General features: G+C 38.2%; 1 long non-coding RNA gene across 1 annotated transcript; it reads right to left on the bottom strand.

Annotated features, from left to right (window-relative positions):
- Positions 1–449: 449 nt before the first annotated feature.
- Positions 450–3,581, bottom strand: LOC112018585 (uncharacterized). The gene is made up of 4 exons (XR_010632213.1): positions 3,404–3,581; positions 3,198–3,255; positions 750–1,105; positions 450–659 (listed from the first exon to the last, which is right to left on the bottom strand). It is a non-coding gene; the product is annotated as an uncharacterized LOC112018585 (long non-coding RNA).
- Between the last annotated feature and the right edge of the window lie 13,961 nt (positions 3,582–17,542).

The following is a 17,542-nucleotide window of genomic DNA, read 5'->3' as shown; positions in this document are numbered from 1 at the left end:
GTTTGGTTTAGCTTTTTAATCTTAGCTTTATGAAAAAGGGGGTTCTCAAAAAGTGTAGTATAAAAAAGTTTTTTTTGAAAAAATTGAATGTTTGGTAAAAGCTATTAAAAAGTGCTTTTTGAAAAAGCTGAGTGTTTGACTAGCACTTATAAAAGTGGCAGTTTAAGAGATAAATTACCAAAATAGACAATGTATATATAAAGAAGTTTGTTTCATACTTAAATCAACTACTTCATATACTTACTAAAAAAGCTAATTAATAATAATAATATTATTATTATATTATTATTGGTATTATTTTAATAATGTTTGTGTTTAGTTCTTTTTAGTGCCATAATTCTTTGTTATTACCATTAATGACTTCTTATCAATATTAATTAAATCTAAATAATTTTCATCATCATGAAGCACAAAATGAAAATGTAAAAAGATGATAAAATAAATACCAATAATCCAAGTTTAAATTGTACTACATCAAAACGTGAAAAGATAATAAAATACATACCAATAATCCAAGTTTAAATTGTACTATATAAAAATGTAAAAAATTGTACTACATGAGTTCTACTTCAGTTGCTGCAACATCCCTAACACATTCTATCAAGTTGTTGTAGATTCTGTAGACCTTTATGTCAAAATTTTGAAGATTTGGGTACTTCCTACAAAATGTAATTGTCATTTTACTCATATTACAATAATATACATAACAATTTCAAACTAACTACATATTAATAAAATACTCAACTCACCTTCAACTTCATGTCCCACCAATCATCACTAGCATCAATTGTTCCCTTCACTACATCCCAACCTAAATTTGTGTCAAGACCCTTCAATTTTTCCCACACTCTTCAATCTGCTTTTAATACATCCCACCTACATTTTAATTGTTCCTTATCATAGTTTAGACCGGTCTCATCACAGAATTTGATTACCAAATTGCTCCAACCTTTGGCATTTAAGGCAGCAAAGATTCCTTTCTTCCCAGCTTCAATCTCTTCCACACAAAGGTTACAAAAAGTAGTTGTCCAACTTGGATCTGCCCATAATGCTCTTGTTTTGTTTGCCTCGGAGTTAGAAGTGGTGTTTTTACCCATCTATAGAGCTAAGCAACCATAAAAAATGCAAAAAATAGAATTCATAATATTCCAATTTAGTGAACTAGTTACAAACATGATCCAATAAATCCACCAAAAAAAAAAAAAAAAGCTGAAAAAGAATAATAGAATTAGGAGTGCTGGCCAAGTCTTTCTAGAAGGTCAATGAAAAAGCTGTAAGAAGCAAAGAATAATAGAATGAAATAACCAGATAGAAAGTGCAATCTTGCATGAACAAGAAAAACTCATAGAAATACTACATAGTTGGCATTCTAGGACTGATTTTCTGTGGTAACTAACATGCACAAACAAATCAAATTAGAGGCAATATTTAAGGCATGTAAACAAGCCAAGCAGAAACATAAAGCCATCTATTACTATGTCTTTTTTTAGTGTCTCTACACAACCATACGACTTTAATAATAAACTCTTCTGCTAGAGGACAAGCATTTTCCAAACCATGACAATGAATCAAACACATACAAGACAACAAAATTGCTTTAAAAAGTCAAACCTAAAACAAAAACTAAAATACCTAATTCCAAAGAAGACTCCAATCATGCTTGAACTAAAATACACCATTATCTAAAGCACAGACACATTATACACTTGTAATATTACAATCTAGTGAACTAGTTACAAACATGATCTAATGTTAGGAGTGTGTAGGTGTATATGTGTGTGGGGTACTGATGGGGAGTGCGTGTGGTGCTGATGGGGAGTGCGTGTGTTGCTGCATGGTGAGGTGATGCAAGGTGAGGTGCTGCAAGGTGTGCGTGGGCTGCTAATGTGGGGGTGCGTCTGCTGCTGATGGGCATGCGTGTGCAACTGCCAGGGTGTGTGTGTGCAGCTACCAGGGTGTGCGTGGGCTGCTAATGTGGGGTGCGTCTGTTGTTGATGGGGCATGTGTGTGCAGCTGCCAGGGTATGCGTGGGCTGCTGATGTGGGGTGCGTCTGCTGCTGATGGGGCATGTGTGTGCAGCTGATGGGGCAGCTGCATATGCATACCCCATCAACAGCAGACGCACCCCACTTCAGCAGCCCACGCACACCTTGCAGCACCTCACCCTGCAACAACACACGCATGCCTCATCAGCACCACACGCACTCCCTATCAGCACCCTACACACATATACACCTACACACGCCTAACATTAAGATGTGACACACTAACATGTATTTGTATCCTCAATATAAAAACATATAGGCTCCATGGCACATCTTTGACACATTCGAATTGCATAATTTCACAATGCCACTCACACCACCAGTAAATACAGATTCCATTATATGTTAAGGGTCACATAAAAAACATTTCATAAACATATTTGACTGGAGGATGCATATATAGGAAACTGATTGTATACAATATGTTAAGAGGACTAGAATAAACATTCCATTGTATTATTGTATACAATCAGTTTCCCATAATGCTTCTCTGTTTTCTACAAAGTATGGAGGATGTATAGCTAGAAACTATGTAAAAAAGTAAAGTTGGACCCTCTAGAATTCCAAAAGAAAATTTAGCTGCTATGGCAAGTTTTGCCCAAAGAAAAGAAAAGAAAAGAAAGATTAACAAAGAAAGCTTGAAAGTATATCAGATGAAGTACCTACCAACTGTGAATTTAGTTAGCTGCTTAGGATTTTTTCTATGGTAACTTATTAGACAATTCAATTAGCATCTTTGCCCTTAATTAAGCCCAATTGAAATACCCAACATCTGTATTGCCCCATAGAAACTAAAGTACCCAATTCCAATTCCAAAGAAGTCAAACCTAAAACGAAAACTAAAATACCTAATTCCAAAGAAGACCCAAATCATGCTAAACTTAAAAAATCAGATCTCAATCCAAAGTGACTTGAACAGAGAAAGGGGGGTTGGAACTAAAATACCCAATTCCGATTTTTTGTCAGATATCACATAACTTAGAAAGACAGAGCATCCACAAAAGGAAAAAAATTACTAAGCATGTACCCACAAATTTTTTCAGTACCCGACAAGAGAACAAATAGATCATTAGCAAGAACAAAGCATGCAAGATCTGAAGAAAAAAAAATTGATAGGTAAAAAAAAAAAAAAATTCAGATCAATGTTGGTACCTGGTGGTTTTTGGTAGCAGATCAGTGCTGCTTGGTGTTTTGTTGATCAAAACTCTACCTTCAAAATGTATTTTTCAAATCAGATTAGACAAAAATAAAATTAAAAAAAAATAAAATTACAGAGGAATACGCGTTGAAGAAGACGAAGAAAGAAGAAGAAGAGGAAGAAGATTCAATGGATGACAAAAGGCAAGAGAGACTTCTACCACGGAGAGGCTTGTAGCAGCACGAAGAGGGCAGAGCAGAGAGAAGAGATGAGAGGCGTGAGTGAGCTTCAGGGCAAAGGGCAGAGCAGAGAGATGAGATGAGAGGAATGAGGAACAGGCGTGAGAACTGAGTACATGAGCATGATTTATTGAAGGGTAATTTGGTAATTGCCCAAGATCATCCGACGGATATATGACAATGCGCATGGACTTTTTCCAAAATAGACCTCAGAGCTCCTTTTATGGCTTGCGTGTTCTCTTCACAAACCCAAAACGCAACTTTTTCCAAAAAGTTGCGTTTTATGCTAACCAAATAGGCTTTTTGGTTCAGCTTTTTTCAAAACGGGCTTTTTGAGTTGGGAAAGTTGAAACAAATAGGCACAAACTATCACAAACAGAGCTGCAAGAGAGGGGGAAAGAATGGGCTAAGAAATTGTGGAACAACAACAAAGGCTTCTTGTGTATTTGTACGCGTGAGCTAACTGCTTAATAAAATATTTTTTAAGTTAAAAAGACTGGTTTTTATAGAAGTTGCTATGTGTGCTAGTGTCCAGCACAGTGCCAGGTCAACAAGGTTTTTTTTTTTGGTTATGTTAAGAAGTTGCAGGCTACAACTGGGGCACTAATTTATTGTGTCTCACCTTGGCTGTAAAAAACTATAAAACTTGAAAAGGGAGAGGTAAAAAAATAACAATTTTTAACAAATGCATGTTATACTCCCTCCTTATATCGTAACGAAATCTCGGAAGGCTTATATAGAAAGTGATGTTACATATTCTCATTACACTATTTACATACCTCGAGAGAAAGACGCTGGGAAGTACCAGGGTTTACTAAACGGCAAGATCCAGTTTTGCATCTTTCAAAATTGAAAGTTGATAAAGAAAACAAGAAGACAGTCAATAAAGTCAATACTCAAAGGTATCTTCTTTTGGCTTGCCTTTGCCGCTTCATTTATAGTATCTCATTAAATTTATTGCCTTGGTATAAAATGTAGGTGTGTGTATGTAATCATTATTATTATATTATATTACTACTAAAAAAATAGTAGAAAAATGCTAACGAATGCCCTTAGGGCATTGGTTAATAAGCCATTTAAAAAAAGTTTTTATGAGAAAAGAAAAAAAAAATTAATTTTTTGACAGTTTTTTTTATTTTTCATAAAATTGATATCAAAACTTTTCTAAAATTAATTATTAACCAACGCGTTAAAAACACTTGTTAGCATGTTTCAAAAAAGTATAAAAGAAAAAAGAAAATTTATTATTATATATCATGTCACAAAGACTAACAGTCACTCACATAATGAGATGGGTGTGAAAACGCGCTCCAACCAACAAACACAAAGCTATTCAAATAGAAGAATCCCCCTTTTGCTTTTGTTTTTACTTGACCACAGAAAAATGTCAAATTGGCTGTCCATTATTCTAACCGTTTGCTCTCTCAGTCCCTCTCGCTATTAGCCTCACTTTACTAACGGAGCCCACCACCAAAAAAAGGATAACTTCAAGCTAGAGAAGTTTTAAGACCACGAATTATATCTCAATTTTTTTATCATAATTTTGACGTGGTGTACTGTGAGTATTTACTATTTTTTTTCTTCACCAATTATACTCTGTCAAGTTACAATTATAATAAAAAGTTGTGAAAAAATATGTGCTCTTTCGACTTTTCCCACAAAGAAACAAGGTGGTCACGGTTCATGTTCATGAATCATAATATAATGGGAATGTGGTCAAAAAAGTGCAGCTCCACTAGCCCAGACTTGGACTGGTATGTATGTGTATAAATAAGTTTTGGAGTATATTAAATAATCTGGTATCCTAAATCTTGGGGAGGGTTAGGTCTTAAAAAATTCAATCTTATGAACCAAGCAATGTTGGCTAAGCAATATTGGAGAAAAAGTCAAAATCCAAATTCCTTGGTTGCAAGGACTTTCAAGGCTAAGTATTTTCCTAGGGGGTCCATCCAGGATTGTTCTCCTAAACCACACCAGTCATGGGTTTGGAGAAATATAATCAAGTTTGATAACCCCAAGCTTAGGGAAGGGAGATGGTGGGTTGGCAAAGGAAACAATATCCCTCTTATACATCAAGATTGGTTGAGGGGTCAACCTCATAATCTTAATCACTATTGTCTGTCTACTGGTACAGTTGCAGACCTTATAAATCAACAATCTCATAAATGGAGAGCTGATTTAGTAAGGAATGTTTATCCTTTTCCTCTCTGTAAGGAGATTTTACAAATTCCCCTGCCTAGAATCAGTTCTGCCGGTGGAAGCACTCAAACAGTGGAGAGTTTGAAGTTAAAACAGCATATAGAATTCTGCTTGAGGACTATCTGACACTTTCCAATGAACATCATAGCCAATCCAATGCTGATAACAGAGTTTGGAAGCTGATATGGAAGATTAAAACTCCACAAAAAATTTGCATTTTTGTTTGGAAGCTCTTGCAGGAGGGTCTTCCCACCAGACAACTTCTAAGAAATAGGGGAATCATGGATATAGGTCTTTGCCCCTTTTGCAACTGTGAAGAAGAATCCACTACCCATTTGTTACTTCTTTGCCCTTTTGCCAGAGCTTGTTGGCATGGATCACCTTTAGCCATTCACACCTCTGATCTTATTGGTATCTCTGTGCAGCAATGGTTAAGGGAGTTGATTGTGTCTCATAATTTAGATGATGAGGTCTTTATGGAGTATATGCAGAACATATTCATCACCTTATGGACCATTTGGTACCATAGGAATAGGCTGGTTCATGAGGAAATACAACCAAATCCCTTGGAAGTTGTTCTCACAACTCAAAGTTTGTATTGCAGGTACAAGGAAGCCTACTCCACCAACTATGGATCAAACAGCAGATGCATCAGATCGGGAGTTGAACACAACACAGCTGCAGGACATTGGCAGCTGCTAATCAAGGTAGCAGGGGTTTAGAAACTCTAAGTGCAATAGAAGTGCTTGGGCTTATGAAGCTAAGGATCTTCAGGGAGTTATCAAATTGTATGGTGTAGCTAGCAGCAATGCAAGTTCAACAAATGGGGCTGTACAGGAGGCTTTGATGGAAGCAGACATCACAGCCAAAAACTACGGATTTCATAGGATTCTGCTTTTGACCAACAACAAGAATTTGGTCCAGCTTTTACATAGGTTTAAGAATCCAACTTGGCATGAGAGATCATTGATTGCTGATATGGAAATTTTGTATCAAAGTGGACTTCTGTGTAATATGTTAGTTGTCCCCACGTGTTCTTGATTTTGTTTATGTTGCTGCAAAATTGGCAATCAGAATGCCATTACACCATAATTGGGTTGATCAAGTCTTTTGTAATATTGATAAACTCTGTATCTTCCTTTGTTGGTATCAAAAAAAAAAAAAAAATAATAATGGGCCAATTAGGGGGTTCATTAGAGAGAATTTTGTTGTTTTCGTTTTGACTTCTGATACTGATACTGATAGGTTCATTTGTATAAATTTGTAGGATGTTCCTTTTTAAACATGCATGCACCAATTATTCCAATTGCTCAACTCGAAAAAGGTTTTGGTACTTTGTGATTATCGTGGCACTAATGTCATTGTGATTTGCTCCAAAAGAGTTTAGGATATTGTATAATAACTGCGGCTACACGTGCGTATACGGTTAAAGAAGTAAGCATACAGCAATAAAGGGATGACAATTTTTCCCCACCCCACTTAACCCGCCCCTCCCCCGCTTCGCCTTGCGCGGGTTTTTCCCGCCCCGCAAAGGTGATGGGGCAGGAATGGGGCAAGATTTTAGCTCCACACCACGGGACGGGGATGGGTTTAGACTTTTTAGATCCGCTCCGCCTCGCCCCTCCCCGTCCCCGCCCGCATTGCTAATAATTATAATTGTAAATTTTCATACCCTAAAACCTTACTATTTAAATAACATATCAATATTAGCTTATTTTATTCTCCTCAATGTGATTCTCTATCTTTATTTTGTTATGTGTTATACTATGAGTTTTGTTTTTCTTTATGATTGTCTTGTTAAACGCTTGGATATACTATTCAATTTTTTCTAAAAATTGACTTGATTTGATGAGATAAATTAAGTTATAATTTCAAGTGTATTTTTATTAATGAAATAGGTTTCATTAAAAAATTTTGTACTAATTGTAGGGCAAATTAACAAAAAGTAGAGTTTTACGGGGTGGGGCGGGACTTCGTGGGGCCCCAAGGGGCGGGGATGAGGTGAGAAAGTTTTCCTCGTCATGCGGGGTGGGGCAGGGATGGGGCAAGACAAAATCATGCGGGGCGGGGATGAAGATCCCATCCTTCGGCCCCACCCCGCCCCATTGCCATCCCTATGTAACAGCATACTACAATTTATCGAATTTTTTTTTTGAAAGAACAATTTATAGATTAAATTTGCTTTTATGGTCTGTTTGAATACCGCTTATTTTGCTAAAACAAAAGCACCTAACTACGGGAAAATTGTCTGCTCTGTGGCCCCATCTTGCATGCTTCTCTCTCTCTCTCTCTCTCTCTCACTCTCAGAGCTGATACTCTAGTCTAATGCTGATGCTCTAAAAGTGGAGAATAATTTGACATAATATCAAAGTGTTAATTATTAAATCGACACATTTAAAATATTAAAAGAAAATTTTGACACATGGAACAAATATTAAGAATCAAAATTAATTATTAAGCCTTATATTTAAGTCATGATCAATATATTAGGAAAAATAGTAACGACATTCAACACTGTAAAATTGTTATTTACAACTATGTGTTTTGTTGGTTTTTATTCTGTGCCAAATTTGATTGTAATTGTTTTCAATCGTTTATACCCTGTATTTATTGTGAGATTTGTTTGTAAGGGTTGTGTGATAAAGAGAGAGTGTGAAGACTTAAGCATTTGAAGACTGAAGATTTCTCGAGGGTATGTTGCGACTTAGCTTCCCGCGAAGTGACACATGTGCCCTGCACATGCTGGAATGCGAAGAGTTAGGCCAGGTGGAGATAGCTGTGTCTCGCGAGTATCTCGCGGGTAAGGCCTTCCCGCGAGATACTCGCGAGGCATTTTGTTCTGCTAGCCTGTCTAGTCTGACTCACACTTTTTGTGCCTACACTATTTATACCCACATTACCCACAAATGTTGAGGAATGTTTCAGAGAGAAAACTTTAGCCAAACACATTGAGAATTAGAGATTGTCATCCCCACATTTCTCTATATACTTGCTTGTGGTATTTCCTCAACTCTTACCTCTCAATTTCCATACTATTGAGAGGTTGATAGCCCAAACACTTACCACACTCTTTGAGAGTGTCAAATGACATTTTGGTGCTGCTGGGAAGCATTAGAAGAAGCCGAGGATGACAGATGCAATATGGAGCTTGTTGCGGGATCTGGAGAGCTAGACAAGACACAGTTCCGAGAAGCTTTGTTGGAGTAGGAGCTTGGATGGCTTAGGTACATCGGGTAGATTAGGCTTGGAGGGTCTCTTGCTAACCCATGTATCCCAACTGATTGTCTAGTGGATCGATTACCGCTTGGAGGGCGACGGAGAGGTTTTTCGCCGAGTTCTTCGGTTTCCTCTTTGATAACACATCGGCGTGTTATCTTGTGTTTGCATCCTTTCTTCCCTACTCTTTTACATTCCATTATACTGCTGTATTGCTTAGATTATGGATTAAAGTAGCTTATTTGTTTATCCACTCGCATTTACACTATTTCGCACTTAGTATCAAGTTGGTGTAAAATCTATTGAGTCATAATTTTTATTTGGGGGTCTAAACAGCTCTTGTGTTTTCAACACATTTTCGAGCTTTCAATTGGTATCAAAGTGGGTACACTCGTTGTGGTTTAATTACCTGAGTGTGATCCTTGATCTCTTTTGAGATGGATAAGTCTCAATCTCTCAATGTTTCACCATTCTTTGATGGTAACAATTATGCTTTCTGGAAAGTTAGAATGAGAGCATTTTTATGCTCTATTGATGATACCGTTTGGGATGCGGTTGAAGTTGGCTGGACTAGGCCGGAGGCTCCTAAATCCATTTGGGATAAGGCAGCTCTTGCGGCAACCAATGCTATTTTCTGTGGCGTGTCTCCAGATGAATTCCACAAGATCTCTCACATGACGGTAGCCAAAGAAGTTTGGGAGATTTTGGAGACTACCTATGAGGGTACAAAGAAAGTTAAGGACACAAAACTCCAAATGCTTACCACCAAATTTGAAGAGCTTAAGATGGGTGATGATGAACCGTTTGATTCATTCTATGGGAAGCTCAACGAAATTGTAATTGCTAAACTCAATCTTAGTGAGAAGATTGAAGATACTAAGGTGGTGAGAAAACTACTAAGGTCCTTATCGGAAAGTTTTAGAGCAAAAGTTACAGCCATAGAAGAAAGTAAAAACTTCGATGAGATCAAAATCCAAGAGTTGATAGGGTTTCTCCAAACATATGAGCTGGGACTTCTTTCTCATAAGTTGAGTAAATCCCTCGTACTTAAAACCATCGCCGAAAGAATGGATGATTCTTCTGAAGAAGATGGTGTGGAGAAGGAGGTTGCATTTCTTGCGAAAAACTTCCGAAAATTCCTGAGAATGAAGAACAATGGAAGACAGTTTAGTAGAGGGAAGTTCTCATCCTTAAAAAGTGATAGAAAATAGCATAAGAAGAAAGAAGAGAAGGAGTCTTATTTGCCTCAAGGCATTGTGTGCTATGAGTGCAATGGCCATGGACATCTAAAGAAGAAGTGTCCCAATTTTCTGAGAGGAAAAGGCAAGGCTTATGCCACAACGCTTAGTGATTCTGACTTTTCTAATTCTAACTCGGAAGAGAGCTGTGACAGAGAGGGAAACTACTCCGCCTTTATGGCCATTGAACATGTTGAATCCTCCGAGGACTTGCATCAACTTGTACAAGAACTTGGAGAGCACAGTGATGAAGAATCCATAGGGATTGTGGAAGAATTATATGTTGAAGAGGATGAGGTTACAGCTGGTCTTCAAGAGAATTACATCTTACTCCTTGAGAAGTTAGGAGAGTATGCAAGGGTGGCAAAGGCGACTGTGAGGAAAATGAAGAAAGCAGAGGAAGATTACTGGAGTCTCTTGGTTAGACATAAGGAGGACAAATGCAAAATAGAAAAGCTAAATGGTGAACTATCTAAAGCTTATACGAAAGTGAGATTTCTTGAACAAGAGGTAGTGCAAGCACATGCCAAGATAGAAAGGGTCTCCTTCAAGAAGCTGGAAGATGTCATTTCATCTCAAAAACATTTCTCAGATAAGTCTGGTTTGGGTTATACCGAAAGGAGTAGTTCATCAGCCAATGTCACCAAAGAAGTGAAATTTGTAACGGCCAAAGAGATGGTTGTGGAGGAGCCCATTCTTGAGAAAGTTAAGGCTGAGAATAAAAAGAAGGTGGGTGATCAATGGGTGTTTAATAGGTCTCGTAATCAATCAGAAGCCAGATTTGAAGCTAGAGGAAAATCTCTTGCAAGATCACAACGGGGTCCTAGAACGAATCATGTTTGTCACCATTGCGGATTGCAATGACGTACCAGACCCAACTGTTATAAGCTGAGAGCATTGAACAATGCAAGCGCTCCTCGATCACGAAGAAGAAGAAATGACAAGAGGTCTTGGGGTGGTGAGCAACCAAGAAGTCAAAATGGTGATCTTGGAATGATGGACGTAATGAAGATGATCGGAGCCTTCACAAATTGCTTGGAAAGCTTCACAAGAAATTTTAAAAGTCCTAACTCTCGTACCCAATCCGTCAAGGATAACACCCCAAACGCACGTGACGTGTGGGTGACGAAGGGTACTCATGCATAAACATTAGAACATGTCCATGCACTAATACTTCCGATGTTTAGGGACATTTGCTCATGCATTTTATCATGCATTGACTATAGTGTTAGCATGTTTTCTTTTACTTGATTTGGTTTGTACCAGTTTTTGTTGATCTTACTTTTCTTGTTTTGTTTTAGGTGTGTTAAAAATTTCAAAAACCCATAAAATTGAAAAATCTCAAAAAGTTTGATCACTTGTTTTGTGTATGTTACATGTGAGTTTGGCCTAGTACATTCGTACTAATGGCGTAGTGCATTTACGATCTTGGCTTGTTATGTATGCACTCATTTCTATGTGGAAGAAATCTTGAAAACTATGTGTGACTATTGTAAATAGATCTTCAAGCTTGTCATGAATGATTGGTCAATAGTCTTGTTGGTCTTGATACTTGCATAGACTTGTGTCTATATCTCTTCCCACTTTATTTTTATGTTTTTGCAAAAAGAGCTCACCAAATGTAAATCTCCAAATGAAAAGAGATATTGAGCTGCAAAAGCCTATCACACATACTAGTATTTGACTAGGAAAAAGAGAAAGCGACTCTTTTAATGAAAATTGTATGGTGCTCAAAAAGCTAAAGGCTAATAATCAATGTTGAAATATCAAAAATTTCAAGCACCAATCTAAAAAAGAGATGTATTGTCCAAAAATGGATCAATTGTTATGCTTTATGCAGAAACCAAATGAAAAGCTTCTAAGTTATGTAATCATTCTCTTGTGGGAGGTCATATATACTTATTTCTATAATAGAGATAGTCCACCTGATTTCGTATCAGTTGTGTATGACTCGATTGAATTGATCGTTGAAGTTTCACTCTGGTCTAAGGAATATTCTACATTTGATATTCACACACAACACACAAGACTTCGATTCAATTAATGCCTATCTCATTTGTGTGATTGTATATGTTCAAATGTGATGTGTATGCTCAAGTACTTGTTGATCAAACTCAAAAAGATTATTGAGTGATTTATATGTTTTTGAAAGTGATTTTATACTTTCGTGTGTTTAGTTTTTGGTCAAAATGCATTTTTGTGTTTTTTCATCAAAATCTGGTTCAAAGGTGTTCTCGCGAAAAGCTCGCGACTTAGAGCTTCTCGCGAAATGAGCTTTTGGGAATTAATTTTTTCATTGTGTCACACAAAAACTCTCGCGACTGTTTCACGACCAACATCTTCTCGTAAAATGCTGTTTGGCAAAAACTGGAATTTTTCCAAATTCAGATAGAAGGTATCGCGACTGTCTCGCAAAAGCTTATGTGCTTCAGTGGCCATTCTCGCGACTGTCTCACTACTCTCTAACCTGCGAAAAGCGCGTGTTTTCAGTTTTATATAGCAGATGTGACAGTTTTTCAAACCACACACATTTCCCTTACTCAACCTCTCTCGAACCATTTTCAACCCAAATTCAATTTCTTTTAAAATCTCATCATTTTCAAGAAAAATCTCTGCAAAATCCTTTCAAGGTATGTGTTTCTAACACTATTTTCATCTTTTACTTTCGGATTATGCAGAATATGTGCTTAGGGTTTTGAAAATTGGGGATTTTTGAAAATTTGAGTGTTTTTCTAATTTGTGTGACAATTTTTCAAAATCTTTGATTGGGCTGAGTCCCATTTGGTGTTTGTGCATCTGTGTTAGCCCCTTGTGACGTTTTAACATGTATTAAGGCAAGATTTCACCATGTTCATGCATTATTCATGATAGATTTGCTGTTGTGCATGCTAGGTGTTTGACAAAATGTCCGAGTGACATTTCTGTGCTAAATTGGAATCAAGGGATTTCAATTTATGGGTTTACACTTGTTTGACCTTGTTTCACTTGGTTTGGTCATTGATCATATGTTTCATACACTTTACCCATGTTGCACACACTAGGCACACACCTAGGCACCCCTCATGCATCTGGTGTTGCACCATCATGCATCAGCATATGCACAAATGCATCAGCACATACACGCATATGCACACACATGCATAGTTGCTTGTTTTCATGCATTGTGTTTATGTTTTCTTGTTTTTATGTGTTTAGCATGTTGTTTGGAGTTGATTATGCCCTGTTTTAAGCTGTTATACCTTTGTTTTGGGACTAACTTGAATCTAATCAAGTTTTGTGTTATTTTTTTTTTGTGTTTTTGCACATGTTTTTTTTTTTTTTGCCTGCTTTGTGAAATTGTGCAGATGTCTCCCACTAAGCATGCAGCTTCCAAGAAATCATCCTCGAAGCGTGTACGCATTGAGTCTAATCATTTCAAGTCTGCTAAAGCTGACATGAAATACAATGACTGTTACAAGAGAGCAACCATTGTCATGGAACGGGTAGTTCAGTTAGAGGCTCTTGAGCACACGTTCATTCCCGACGCATTCAAAGAGAGAACTTGGATGAAGCTGTTGAACCCGGTTGGGACTGTGTACTTAGAGATCATTCGAGAATTTTTCTTAAATGCTGCTATGGAAGATGACAAGATAGTTTGCTAGGTGAGGCACAAGGAGTTCATGATCACAAGGGTAGCATTCAAGATTATTTGGAGATTCGTCCTCCCTCTCAACCAATGTCAATGCAATATGACGAGAGATTGGGTTCTACTAAGGACATGATAACGACTCTTAGTGGTTCATCGAAGAAATCATCAATGGACACAATCCGGTTCACACCAAAGATGAGAACATTGAGTTATGTGATGATCCATAACCTGTATCCGGTCACCAACCTCACTACATTATCAGCTCCAAGGATGAGGTTTCTCTACGACCTTTTCACTCACAAGGAGCTTGATATATGCAGTCACATCTTCCACATTCTGAAAAAGAGCATTACGAAGTAGAATTCAAGGACCATAATGCCTTTTCCCTCATTGATCATGGGATTAATCGCTAAGACGAAGCTAAAATTCTCAAGTGGTCTTACTGTGGTTCAGAGGGACTATCCCATTGGTGCTAATACATTGACTAGGAGTACTGCCCATATCAAAGGATCCAAGACTGGTGTGCATACCATCCCACAACCACGTGTTGAGCAAGATGAGGGTGGAGATATAGAGGAAGAGATTGATAGATTCACTTCTGCTCTAGAGACTTCAGCTCAGCCATCATCTTCTGCTCCAGCATAAGGTTTGAGCAAACTTGATCGATTATTAGCCAAAATGGACCAGATGTCTACAGTACTTGATTCCCATGTACAACACACCGCGAACTAGTTTGCATACCGCCAAGGACAGATCTGTAGACGACTAAATTTCTAGTTCGAAATTAATCATACAAGTAAAATAGTTGCACAAATGCGAATTTGTATTGATGATTGTGGTATAATTCTCTGTAATTACAAAAGAGTTATCCTTTGATTCGATCTCCTTGCAAGACTTATTGATTTGGATTTGTGGTAATGTGATTGTGACTTGAACACAAAATATCCTTCAATTTGGTTGAGGGATGGATCGAAGATTGCTAAAACGGAATTACAATGAATCTCTGGCTATAAACTTGTTAGAAATCCTTTGTTCTTCACGTTCTTCGTGTTCTTCCTGTGTTCTTTGTGTTCTTGGATTTGTGGTGGAAGTTCTTCGAGGCTTTAGAGGCTTGAATCTGTAGAGCTTCACTGATTTGTGATTTGTTGATGTTTTCGGACACTTTAGGCTTGATTCCTGCAAACTTTTGGATCTAGGCGGATGATTTGGATGATTTCTCTTCAAATGTTCTTCGTATTCGAAGTTGAAGTTCTTGGAGGCTTTAGAGCTTGGTTCCGGCAGAGCTTCTGGACTTCTGAGTGCTTCAAATGATTTTGGTGTCCCTTCTCCAGATCTCCCTAGATCTTTAGATCTCCTTCTCCTTAGATTTTCTCAGATCTCTCCAAATGCCTTAGGAAGGCTTCTATTTATAGGAGTTTAGGGGTAGGTAAGCGACACATGGCAGAATCTGATTGGTGACACGTGGCAGAGCTTGATTGGTCCGCTTATGTCATTGCTTACACGTGCTGGACTGATTGTGTCATCGCTTACATGTGCGAGACTGCTTATGTCATCGCTTACACGTGCACTGATGTGCGATTGGTTCTTGCATGACACTTGGCAAATTTCTGTTGGTTTCTGAGCAATGATAGCAAAACCTAGCAGTAATACGTGACACTTTGTAATTGGCTATATTTTGTAGACTTTGTAGTATGATGTGTTAGCTTGTGATAGGTCGGGAATTTTTCCTCTCTACAAATGCCCCCTCGAGACTCGTTCACACACACAGTTTCAGAGTGCGGTGTGAGAATGAGTTTAGAAAACAAGCTTTTACTCTTGGCTCTTCAAATGAAGTAATTGAAGGTGACGGAGCTTTCAGCAGGATGAGATAATTTTCGAGGAGTAGACACACCCATATGAAAGGTTTTGATGAGGCCGAAAAGAGATCTGCGAGTATTTGAATGTGCTTGTATGATCGAGCTTTCTCAGCAGAGGTTAAGTTAAAGTAACTTCAGAAGACTGTTTTTGGATTGTTGGCGGCGATCACATGGTGTAGAAGATGGGGAAGACGCGAGGATGGTGGCTGGGTACAGCATGCAGAGTCATAGGGCTAGCCTCGTGTTTTTAAGAACCGCTGGTGAAGTTATATCAGAAGAGTATACTTCGGATTACAGCGAGGCCATGTGGGAAAGTGGTTGAGTGCGCTTGTGTCATCGTTTTACTCAGGTTAAGTTGAGGTAATTTCAGAAGCTTATGGATTCTGGAGATGACAGTGTTGGTGGTGAAGAAGACGGGGACGAAGTAAAGTGAATGGGTGAAACATACGCCACCATGGTACTGGTCCTGTATGTCGGGGGCCCTTTGGTGTAGGTGTTTCTAGGAGATACACCTTTGAAAATGGGATGGCTGTATGTTTGCATGGGGTCTGATAGTAGGTCATTGAATGTGCGTGTGTAATGGGACCATACTGACAGACGTTAAGTTGAAGTAATTTCAGAAAAGTTCATTTTGAAATACTTCAAGTTGAATTTAAGTTGGAGTAATTCCAGAAAGTGTGTTTTGAGGTACCAGCAACGATGACCTCTGGATCCTACGCCGATGGGAACATGGAATATGGCTTTGGCAACCATTTACCAGCCCCAAATGCTGAACTCTGATGAGCTGGTGTGCCGGAGGTCGTTTCAAGTGTTGGATGAAAGACAATTTGTAGAATACCCCAACACTTTTTACCATCTTCACTTACTGCTACTTGTTGGAAAGGCACAGAAAAATGAAAGATGGAGCTAACTTGTGATTCTGGTCCTAAAAACCAACCAAGTTGCTGTTTGTTCCGAACCACTGCTTCTGTTGGAAGGCCAAACAATTGGAAAGAGACTATGAGAGACATAAGATTAGGAACCGGTGTCTCTGCTGAACTTGGATTTCCTGGCCAACCAAATCCACAGAAGCATGGAAGGTCGATGCAGGCCTTGTTATGAATAACTTTACGGACAAAGGTGGTTGTTAGGTGAAGAAACAAAATTTGTTTGGATCTCAAAACTACAATGATGCTGTGAAGAAAGCTTTTACCGAACCATGAGAGGGTTGATTTCAAATTGATTATGAAGCGATATTGGTTGCTAAGTGTTGAGAATGATGAAGCCATAGTGAGAAATGGTTGTGGGAAGGAGGACTTGAAAATTTGAAAGAAGCAAATCTTCATTTATGACTCAGTGTGTTTTTCTGGATGAGTTCTTGATGAATCCGGCCCTTCTATTTATAGCGAAGAGACGAAGAATGGTGGATGGATAGTTGAGAATGACGGATGTGAATTTTTGGTGAGACTGGTGGATGAGAATGGTAGGTTGGAGACTGGTAGGGAACGAAAATGGTAGGTGGGAATGTTTGGCACTGAAAGGGGAATGGTAGGTTGGAATGTTCGGCACCGAAAGGGGAATGGTAGGTTGGATGGGTGACCCGATGTAATTTCAAATTTAAGACACACTTGTGAGAGTTCATCTGTACTTTGAAAGAGAAGCCTTGATGAAGTTTGGAGAATAACCTTGAGGGGATCCAAACTAGATGGATGAATCTCAAATTTTGATATCGAGAGCTTTAGTTTTGGACATTGTCAGTGCTTCGGAGATGTGAATTAGATTGGTGATTTCCAAGTCACGAAAAACTATGCAAGACAAGTCTAGCTCGAAAATCTTGACTTTGGATTGAATTCAACACAAAAATCAACTAGCTTGGAATTGAGTTATTTGTGCAATTTTCGAGTCTCAAATGATGGAACGGACTCCAAAATTGGAATGTACGCGAAAAATTGAGCAAGATAGGTCCATCTTAAAAATTTTGACTTTTGGTCAACATTTACGCAA

Source organism: Quercus suber, unplaced genomic scaffold, assembly GCF_002906115.3.
Source record: "Quercus suber isolate HL8 unplaced genomic scaffold, Cork oak 2.0 scaffold_272, whole genome shotgun sequence".
Lineage (NCBI taxonomy): Eukaryota > Viridiplantae > Streptophyta > Magnoliopsida > Fagales > Fagaceae > Quercus > Quercus suber.
This window is presented reverse-complemented; position numbering and strand designations above follow the sequence as displayed.